Consider the following 11,197-nt stretch of genomic DNA (forward strand, 5'->3'; position numbering starts at 1 on the left):
CCCTGAGAAATCAAACAGTCATTTAGAGCCCAGGCTGTGCTCAATACTGACGCCCCTATCGACCCACACCACAGTGCACAGTGGGAGTGAGAAAGTGTGTGTCTGTGTGCGCGCGCGTGTGTGTGTCGTGATGGATGAAGAGGCGTCGCGGTGAAGTGAAAGATGGCGAGTGCGAAGAAAAGCAACAGAAAGGGAGAGTCAAATCTGGGGAGCGAGGTGGGAAGCGAGGGAAGGGCAGAGGGGGAAATTGATTATCTCCCCATTGTTAATGGAGATCTGGCATCTGGCCTGCGGTTGCCCAGAGCTGCAGTGTAGCAGCAGAACCCCCCCCCCCCCCTCCTCCTCCCCTCCCTCCTACACACACTTTCCCTGCCAGGCAGGTAAGACAGTTCCCCACTGGTCAGCCTGAATGAGAAACTAAACAAGAGTAGAAGTCAGTGGATGAAGGACACAAGCTCACAGACAGGGTCGGTAGACTGTGCGTTCCCTCCAGCAGTGAGAGCTGGAGGAGGGATGGAGCTGTTGTCTAGTCTGCCTCTGGCCGCCCTGAGCACCTGGTGCTGCATGCGGCAGATGGAAACAGCGGGGTGGGGGGCAGTAATGAGAGTCGCGCGGGCCTCAGTCTCACGCTGCAGGGAGGAAGACAATCAGTGTAACACTCCGTCCCCATCCAGAAGGGATGAGAATTACAGTTTTAACTGCATCACTTTTATTCTCCAATCACAAGCTTTTTCACAGATCACCATGGACACTTAGTTAAATGGCTAGCCATCCAATCAGTGAGTGTGTGTGTGTGTCTCTGTACGTGTATGTCTGCGTGTGCGCGTCGGTCAGAGTGTCTGTGTGTGTGTGTGTGTGCGTCCGTGTGTTTGATGTCTGAAGACTGCCACAAATTGGCAATCAGGTGAGGTTGGCATGGATATGGGGCTCTCCTCACAGGGATCTTGACTCCAATCCTCTCTATCCTTCCTTCTTACCTCATCCCTCTCTCCCTCTTTCCCTCTCTCCCTCTCTTTCTCGCTTCCAAGCCGTTTCTGCTCGACCCTGACAGGTGCTCCTGACAAAACCCATTACCGTCTCAATTACACTATATCTCTCTCTCCCTCCCTCTATCAACCTGCTCTCTCCCTCCCTCTATCAACCTGCTCTCTCTATCCCTCCCTTTATCAATCTGCTCTCTCTCTCCCTCCCTATATCAACCTGCTCTCTCTCTCCCTCCCTCTATCAACCTGCTCTCTCTCTCCCTCCCTCCCTCTATCAACCTGCTCTCTCTCTCCCTCTCTCTCTCTCCCTCTTTCTCTCTCCTCAGGTCTTGCAAATTACATTTACATTTAGTCATTTAGCAGACGCTCTTATCCAGAGCGACTTACAGTAAGTACAGGGACATTCTCCCCGAGGCAAGTAGGGTGAAGTGCCTTGCCACAACGTAATTTTGCATGGCCGGGAATCGAACTGGCAACCTTCAGATTACTAGCCCGCTTCCCTCACCGCTCGGCCACCTGACGTCCCAAATGTGTCCCTTTTGCTTTATCCTAATCTCACATGCTTTCAAACTACATACTCTTTCTCTTCCCTCCTCCATCTCTCTCTCCCTTAAACCCTCTCTTTCCCCTTTCTCCCTCAGCTTTGTAGCTTGGTCAACAGTCAACATGTCTGACATACTAACTAAAGCCACAGAGTAGGATATACTTTCTTTGTTGTTAGGAGCGACCGGATGAGAGAAGGGGATGAGTGAGAAGGTGGGAGGATGTGGAGAGAGGAGGTGTTGGAGCAGAGAAGAGTTCCCCTCTGCTTACATCGTACCTTCTATCTTTCACCCTCTTTCTACCCCTCCATTTTCCTCCTCCCGTCTCTTTGTCTTGCTCTATACGTCTCCTCCCATCCCATCCCATCCCTCCCCCTCTCCTGCTTCTCCTGCAGGTGTGTGGGGGGAGAGGTGTTGAGGGAGGGAAGGAGTGAGTGATGAATCTTTCCCTCCGTCTGCAACGTTCTCCGCCTCGCTGGCTCTTCCCTTGTTTCTGACCCAAATCTAATGCGACGGGGCTCGTTTTCTCTCCCTCCCTCTCTCCCTCCTTTCTTCTCTTCTATTAGCGGAGTCGTGCACCACCTTCTATTTTTAGCTGTTTGTCCTTGAGTTAGAATCCCTGAGCATTGCTATGATCCATAAAGGGCTGCGTAGTGTTCAGCTGGAAAACACCCCGCCTACCTGTGTGTCTGTGTCTGTGTGTGTGTGTGAGCGTGTACTACAAACTTGTTATTAATTTCAACTCCATCATATTCCAGAGATAATTCTCGTCTTTAAAGAGGTGTAATGTGGGTAGTGTTAAAGAATTGTAATGCAGGCACTGGACTGTTCTTTTCTAATCCTCCTCTCTCCTCACAGAGTTAGCGACCGTAGCCAATTAGCATGACTGCCGAGTCTAGTATTAGCCCCGTCTTCCAGATTCATCCCTCTCTCATTATCCGCCCTTTCTCTCTCTCTCTCTCTCTCTCTCTCTCTCTCTCTCTCTCTCTCTCTCTCTCTCTCTCTCTCTCTCTCTCTCTCTCTCTCTCTCTCTCTTTCTCGTTAGCATCCCTCCTTACATGGTGACTCATAATAGGTGTTCCTCTCTGTGAAATGACTTAGCTTTGTTTCATTTCACTGCCCCTAGTGCTAGATGGAGCAAATAGCCAATCTACCCCACACAGACACAGGCACACAATCATTCCTATCCATTAATCTGCTGGAAAGCCTCTTCGGCACTGAAAGTGAGTGAAATCCCTGATAAGAGGAGTGGAGGGAGAGAGACAGAGAGAGAGAGAGTAGGAGAGGGAGAGAGAGATAGAGAGAGAGAGAGAGAGAGAGAGAGAGAGAGAGAGGAGAAAGGGTGTTATCTATGGGTGCTGCCATGCAAGGCCATGTTCAGAGCTCAGAGCAAGTGTTCCACCAGCAGATAAAGAGATGAACAGACCTGCGAGAAAGGAGAGAGCAACAGCGGCGGAGAGAGGAGGACTCAAGACTGAGGGAGGAAGGGGGAAGAGGCCAAAACAGAGAAATGAGAGACGAAGGCGAAAGACAGAGGAGAGACAGGAAAGGAGGAGGGAGGGGAGGCTGGCAGGCAGACATTTATAAGCCTTGAATGTAAATATGCGTGAGGGGATTATCACAGAATGCCAGGCCTCGCTTCTGGGGCTTTTGTTTCCGTGACACCATGACGTTGGCTTTGTTTCCGTGACAGCAGACGTGTGCATGTGTGTTTGTGTGTGTGTGTGTGTGTGAGTGTGTGCATGCATGTGTGTGCGTGTGTGTGTGCATGCATGTGTGTGCGTGTGTGTGTGTGTGTGTGTATGTTTCGTCCAGGCATCTGTTTCCTCCTAGAAAAGGTTAATTACATCTCCACTGCCTGACTGGACGTGCCATGCATAATCACACACACTAATGAGACCTGTGTGTGTGTGTCCGTTCTTTTGAGCCTGTATGCATGCAAAAAGCCAACACAAGTGAATGAATAAGTTAACTCTAAGGTTCTGACAGGAAATGTCATTGTTGAGCTGCAGCGAAATCTCAATACACACAAACCCTGTCATATCCATTGCAAACAGGTGACAGCAGTACCTCCTCCACAGTGGCATTTAGTGACAGGCTCTCTCTCTCTCTGGAGGGCTTTAATTGATGAAACTCTGGGTCTCTGAGAGTCTGTGTGTGCGTGTGTGTGTGTGTGTGTGTGTGTGTGTGTGTGTGTGTGGAGAGGGGGAGGCGGTTAAGTTCTTTAATTACTTTTTCAGACTAATGAGGCAGACTGTTCTCTTATTGGTGGAGGGGAACGCCTTCACTCAATCTGACCCATGCCCCGGCACTCCACACTCCAGCGAAGCTGTTGATTGGCCGGCCGCCTCTGCATGAGACCAGACTCACCTCAGTGTGCTGGGCGTCGTTTGTGCGCCTCGAGCTCCTCACCCTTCATTGGAGTAATCACTGACCTGATCTGACAGGACTGGACCTGTTTCGGAGAGCTGAACAATAAGGAAGAACCCTGAAGAGGTGGTCGATCTCGACCAGGTGATCACTTCAATGAAGGCGGGGATGGGAGGGAGGACTCAAAGAGGAAATTGCACCATGTCAAGGTTGTACCTGAAGCGCGTTCAGTAGGATCGATATGACATGACAGGTGGAAAGGCCGGTAGCAGAAAGTAAAGCTGTGAAGAGCCTTTTACTCCAACCCAGCCTCGGGTCAACAGCAACACTGTTCGAACTGCACTCTTCTACTCCTGGATTATCTGCTGCACTTACGATATACACTGTTTTCACGCCACTTTAGACAAAAGCATCTGATAAATGAACACATGTCAATATGAAATGCAACGCAGGGCCAATTTTCCTAGTCCTGAGCTGAGAAGGAGAGACGGCAGTCTATGGCTGGGTGGAAGCAAAGGCCTGCACAAGCTGATCTACCACAGGCGCATCTGTCCGGTCATCATCCTGGATATCAGCTTTGTCAAACGACATGACAAGCATGATTAAACTAGGGTTCCACCATGCTCTACCCATGACCTTGGCGGGGTTTGGGTGAGGGCTCCCCCGGGGGAGGAGGTCAGGGCCCACGTCACACCTTCGTCTCCTGATCCCTCCATCCCTCAGCCTCCTCCACCTTTTCCTCTTCTTCTTTCTCCTTCTTCTTCTTGTCCCTGCATCTGCGGCAGAAGCCGTGCAGGCTGCAGAAGCAGGCGAAGGTACAGGGCATGCTTTATCTGACACGCTGCATCCAGGTCCTGCGGACAGAAGAAGGGAGGAGGGATGGGGGTTGAGGGAGGGGAGAAAAAGAGATGATGAAGACATGCAGCGTTTTCTCGCCTTTCAGAGGTTCTATCGTGAACACTTTTGCGATGTACTTTCAAGCTCTCTCTCAAATGGGCTTTTGAACACGCCTTCAATAAGTCCACACATAAAAGCTGAACTGAAACATTATCTGCAACGGTGAGGAAGAGAAAGTTTAGTCTGTAAACTTCTGAGAGTTGGACAACTTTTTTATGTCTATGTCTTTCGTTGAAGGTGTTCCAGATCCTGCTGGTCTATATCCAGGGAAAGACCGCTCTGCTCAGAGCTTGGCGTTTGTGCACTACTCAACTCAAGCCTGCTATCTAGAGGACTACAGAAACCCTGCCGCAGCTGTACTCCAACTCCCAGAGGACACTGCTGTTCTGAAGGAGCCAGAACCACAGTTAGAGCCTGGATCCAGGCCAGAGATCACAGGGGGGTGGGTTCTGCAAAGTGATCCATGACTTGAGATGGACTTATCAGACATACACAGCTTTAAGACGATAATGCAGTGAAACTGCTCATGTGTAAGCCACATCTATTGGCTGTTATCGTGGAGTCTTAAATACCAGTGACATGAACTCTGTGGCTGTTCAATTTCGGGTTGATAGAAAGTGTACGATGAAAGTCATGGATGGTTATGCTCGTCATAGCCATCCCTGGGGTGTCTGTGAAAGCGAGTGGTGGAGAATGTGTGTGTGTGTGTGTAAGAGAGAAGGTGTTTGTGAGTGTCCCTGTGGGAGGCTTCAAGCAACAACAAAAAAAAGCTACTGAGTGTCAATCAATAAGTCAACCCTCACTTATTTCCAATCACACACATGCACACAGGCATAAACACACACACACACACACACACATTGTTGGGGGAACTGAATCAACAGCCTATCGATTTCTGCCGCTGACGTTTGCAGGGAAGCTTATTCTCCCCCACGCAGAGGCCAACTGAAGGAAATCGTTAGTGTACTCTCTGACTGAGGTGCTTTAGGTGGGAATGATGCGACGCAGCAACATGGAGGACAGCTGTGGACAGGGAGCCTGGGGAGCAAGGGAGGATGCTGACTCTGAGGTTTGAGCATCATTAGGCATCATTGACTGTCGCCGTGCAAGGGGACTGCCATTCGGCTGCTCACATCCTGACTGAAAGATTGACTGACAGCTTCTGTCTTCCTGTTTGACAAATGAGGGGCCTCTTTGGGTCTTCCCTGTAGACAGAGTGCCCAAAGATATGCCTGAGAGAAAGCCTGCCCATGGGGATTACCTGGCTCGGGCTTTGTTGACTTCTCAACTGTCAAAAACCCTTCTGACCCACGCACACACACACACACACACACACTAGGTCCCTGTAGCTGTTGTATGACAGCTAAAAGTGGTTTTGGCTCAGTAAAGAAACTCCCACGTTATCATTTCTGCCTCTCTGCCACCAACCAATCACATGCTAGTATTGAGATTAGGAAACAGGCATTGAAACTGAGAGCTTCATTAAATACCAACCTGAGTCAGCACACTGACAAGCCTGGGACTGGGTGTGTATGTGCTGATGCTTGTGTGAGTGTGTACTGTACACAGTTTTTGGATACAATATTTTTTTTTTGCACGTGTGTGTGGGTGTATGTGTGTGTGTAGGTGTGGATGTGTGTGTGTGTGGCCTAAGGGATTATTGGGTTGATTCAACCAGTCTCATACATGGCCAATTAACTGAACCAGACTTGGGGCTTCCTGCAAGCAAAGAAATAATGCCTCGGGTCAGGAAGTGTGTGTGTGTGTGTGTGTGTGTGTGTGTGCGTGTGCATGTGTGTGTGTTCCCACCACAATGATAGAAAGAGGGAGACTGAAAGGGAGAGATGGAGAGCATTAGAGAGAGAGGGAGAAATAGAGAAAGTATGTTGTTGTCAAGTGGTGACCCTAATGTAAGCTTCTCTCGGTCACCCACCTTGTCTTTAATCCCTGTTTCACCCTCCCTCATGTTTGGAGGGTTCCGGTTCCTTCTGAGTGCAGTAGCCCAGACAATCCTGAGGCCAGCCCCACCCTAGCACACAAACCCACGGCCCCAACTGTGCCCTGTTGTTCTCTCACTCTGTACCCAATGGCTTTAGACCCTATGTGACATGGCAGAGAAAATCACATAGGAATAGAAAGCCATAAAACACAGCAGCGAGCGTGTCACCACAGCAAGACTCCACCCAGTGCCCAAACCCACAGCAAAGAGAACGTATGCGTGTGCATGTGTGTGTGTGTGTAAGCTTAACACTCTGACTTTAACACTCTCAGCTTGTCTGACAGCTCGGTGAACACGACGGGGGAGATTCCACGGCGCCGAGACACTACGCTCTCTAGCCCTCCCTCTCTCCTCTCGCCCCTCTACTGTATCATTCTCACCCCCCCCCCTCCATCCCTCCGTCTTCCCTCTATCTCTCCTTCATCCCCCGTCTCTCTCGTGTAGCGCCTTTCCTTTCATCAACTCAGTGCTGCAGTCATCGTGTCTCTGGCGTTCAGTGGGGTAGTTTGTGAGGGTGCGAGGCGGGCGCACGAGGAGATGACACAGCCCGGAGACCTCTGAATTATTAACTGATTGAATATGGATGAGTCAGCGTTCAGAGGGAGGAACTATCACACAGCCACACAAACGCGCACGCAGACACACACACATGTGCCAACATAAACTTTTAGACAAGCTAGCAAACACACAAACACATGCTGACGAAAAGAAAGAAAGTCAGGATATTTCACCGGAAGCATGCTCTGATGGAACAAAGAGCAGATTTGTAGTTTGACAACAACACCTTTAAAGAGCTTTATAGTTTCTGAGCATTGGAGAGAGTGAAAAGAAAGAATGGAAGAACGAAAGAAAGAAAGAAAGAAAGAAAGAAAAGATAGAAAGGGAAAATAATGAGCAAAAAACGTAAGATTTGAAAGAAAGGTTTGAAGGGTGATGAGAAAAATCTAGATGCAGAAACTGAAGGAAAAGTAAAGGTAAGAAAATTGAGCTTGAGAGGAGCGGAAAAGTAAGGAAGGAAAGAGAGAGAGAAAGAGAGAGAGAGAAAGAGAGAGAGAGAGGTAAGAAGAGAAAGGCAAAGGGTGAGGGAGAAGATTGGTCAAAGAGAGTCTTTGTACTGTGAGCAGGTCAGGTTGACTAAAAGTCCCCATTCCAGGCCTTCTCTCCACACACACACACACACACACACACACACACACACACACACACACACACACACACACACACACACACACACACACCAAAGATACAATTTTCTCTCAGAGGAACTGTGTGTCTGTGTGTGTGCAAGAATGTGTGTCTGTCTGTAAGCTGATTTCTGTCTTATCAAGATTCTCTGTGCAAACAGATAGCAGCTTTATTTATTTATTTATTTATCTACTTGTTTGGACAGACAGATAAGGCCGTCAGGCTGTGTGTGTGTGTGTGTGTGTGTGTGCGTGTGTGTGGTAGACTGAAAAGCGGAGGTTGTTGTGTTAATTTTCAGCCTTGGGTTGAGTGACAGAATCCTAATCTAATCCCGATGGTCAACAGCCAGGGATGTTTCACACAAAGCTCATTATCCCCATATCCATTATTTAAAACTTGACACTCACAACACACTCTCTCTCTAACACACACACACAAACACTGTCATCCACTGCCCCAAAAGCCCCCAAGTCCTCAGAAACCAGCAGGAGATTGACAAAGTCCTCTGCACTCCTCGACACATACATCACTCATGTCTCATTAAGCTCAGTTCAGACAGAAAATTCCACAGCGTAGACCAGCATCTACGCCACATTAACTAAATAACACGCAACAACATCCTAGTTCAACCATCGAACCGCACTGCGCAACACAGTTAAAATATGAAATATTCAAAGTCATTTATATAAGGATATCTAACTGCTCATCGCTTTTCTGTCACATCATCCAGGTGTGTGACAGCCATTAGTCGTCCCCAGTGACTTGGTTTGGAACATCAATACCAAAGTCGGCAGTCTACTCTGAAATCCTCTTTTCTCCTCTAATCACTCGCTTTTCCTCTCCTCTCTCGTCTCTCCATTTCCTCTCCATACTTGTGCCTAAAAGAGCGTAGCAATAGTCAAATTACGTTCAGGACTCTAATGCTAGAGCTAAGGTATATCGTTTAACCTTACCTGGGAAACAAACTCACCAGAAAACTTCCTAAAGTCATTTCTTCGGTCATTTCTTCAGTGAACTGAACCTCTCCATGTATATACACCTGTCTGTGCAGTCTCTCCTCTTCCTCCCTCCCTCCCGCCCTCCTCGCCTCCCCCTCTCCTCACACACACAACGCTCGCTGTGTTATCCTCTGGAAAGCCAACAGACCACCCCCCTGATAACCTGGAGGGCCAAAATCGGGGAAACGGTTTGTGTTGTTCACACACAAAGGCTCGGAGAGGACAGACTGATGGGGAAAGGGAAGGAGTGAAGGAACGAGAGAATGAAAGAAAGTCCCTCTAAAGGTTGACAGGGAATGGTATCGAGTAATAGAGGGAAGGTAGAAGGTTGAGTTTTGATCCATGGATCAATCTCACAGTGGGATAGTCATGCACACATCAGTTATACATGCATGTGTGTGTGTGTGTGTGTGTGTGTGTGTCCGGGGGTCAGGTATTTGCGTGTGCTCGTCCAGAGTCTCTCTCACGGCTCACTGTCGTCCAGTAACAAAGACCCCATTCACTTACACAAACACAGAGGCTTTCTCTCTCTCGCTCTCTCTCTCTCCGTCGCTCCGCTCCTCTCTCTCCACAGGCCGGTGCTTTGTGGCCCCTTCCCTCCTTACCCCCTCAACACCTGCATTTCAGTCTAACATGGTGCCCAGAATCACCTGAATCTTCCAGCGCTTCTGTGTACCTGTCACTTCTCTCCAGCAAACACATCACATACACATTCTGTCTGTCCCCAGTGCCAGCCAGTATGTCACCAACACAAGGATTGCATACCCCTCTCCGACACACACATGTATGTATGTATGCTGTGTAGAAGTAGAAAGAGAGAGAGAGAGCGACAGAGAGAGAGAGAGAGAGAGAGAGAGAGAGAGAGAGAGAGAGAGAGAGAGAGAGAGAGAGAGAGAGAGAGAGAGAGAGAAGGAGAGAGATGGAGATAGAGAGAGCAGTCTCACAGGGAGCAGGGTGAGAGTGAAAGAATGCTGTAGCAGAGTGATTTCTCGTCTCAGCTGGTGAGGCATATTACCTGAAGCTGAAAGGAAAAACACACAGACAGCAGATGGAGAGAAAAGGAGGGGAGAGAAAGAAACAAACAAACCAAAAAGAAAGAAAGAAGAAAGGTCACGGTGATCCCAGAAAAGGAAAGAAAGAAAGAACAGAGGGAGAGGGAGAGGGAGAGAGGAAGGTGAGGTAGGAGCAGGATAGCAGGGGAGAAAAAACGGACTTAATGAGGAATTGGTGTCAGCTCAGCACAGATCCTTTTAAGTGCGTAACAAAAGAAAGAATAGGAGAGACAGAGCAATACGGTGTGAGGGAGAGAAAGGCAAAGCTGATTCAACTGCTAAAGTGGGGTGGGAATGGGGAGAACTGAGACAGGCGCGGACATTACAAAAAAGAAAAGAAAAACTAACCTGGAGAAGAAGGAGGGAGGGAGGTAGAGAGAGAGAGCGAGAGAGAGAGAGAGAGAGAGAGAGAGAGAGAGAGAGTAAGAGTAAGAGTAAGAGGGAGGGAGAGAGCGAGAGTGTAAAAGAGAGATAGAGAGGGAGAATAAGATGGAGGGAAAGAGCGAGAGAGTGTGAAAGAGAGAGTGAGAGAGAGAACGAGAGAGAGCGAGAGAAAGGGCATCCTAACCCAGAAATGTGCCTGTAAGCCGCTCACAATGCAGAAGTGGCAATGAGCCACGGTGCAGAACGAGGGCAGAGAGGAGATGGGCCGAGGCCAACGACAGAGGGATAGAAAGTCAGGCAAGAGAGCGGATTAGTGATCACAGAATGTCAACGGCTCGCCCCAAAACCCCTTCTACACACACACACACACACACACTGCTCTGAGTGTGAGTAACGATTTACCTTCTGCCCTTTACGATGTTCCCTGGTGCCCTGGGGATGATAGAAACGCTTTCTGCATCAGATTCATCACCATTATCACTGTTGTCAGTGTCCCACAGGCCCCCACACAGTGATTTAGGACCCAGTCACAATAGAGAAGCAACACGAATACGAATGGCTGTTACATACACATGATGTAGGCGTGGTCTGACAGTGTAAACCCAGTGTTCGTTTTGCCACAAAGCAACAGCACACAGATATGAAGTGAGTCTTTCGGTTGCCACAGAGTCGCCGACAAAACACAAACATGATGTAACCGTAACTTAACCGTACCACAACTGCCCACTCTCTCTTCCAGCTCCCAGATGAAAGGAGAGCAGTGAGGGGCGGCAGTGGAGGATCCCAC

This window comes from Osmerus eperlanus, chromosome 1 (assembly GCF_963692335.1).
Source record: "Osmerus eperlanus chromosome 1, fOsmEpe2.1, whole genome shotgun sequence".
NCBI classification, from domain to species: domain Eukaryota; kingdom Metazoa; phylum Chordata; class Actinopteri; order Osmeriformes; family Osmeridae; genus Osmerus; species Osmerus eperlanus.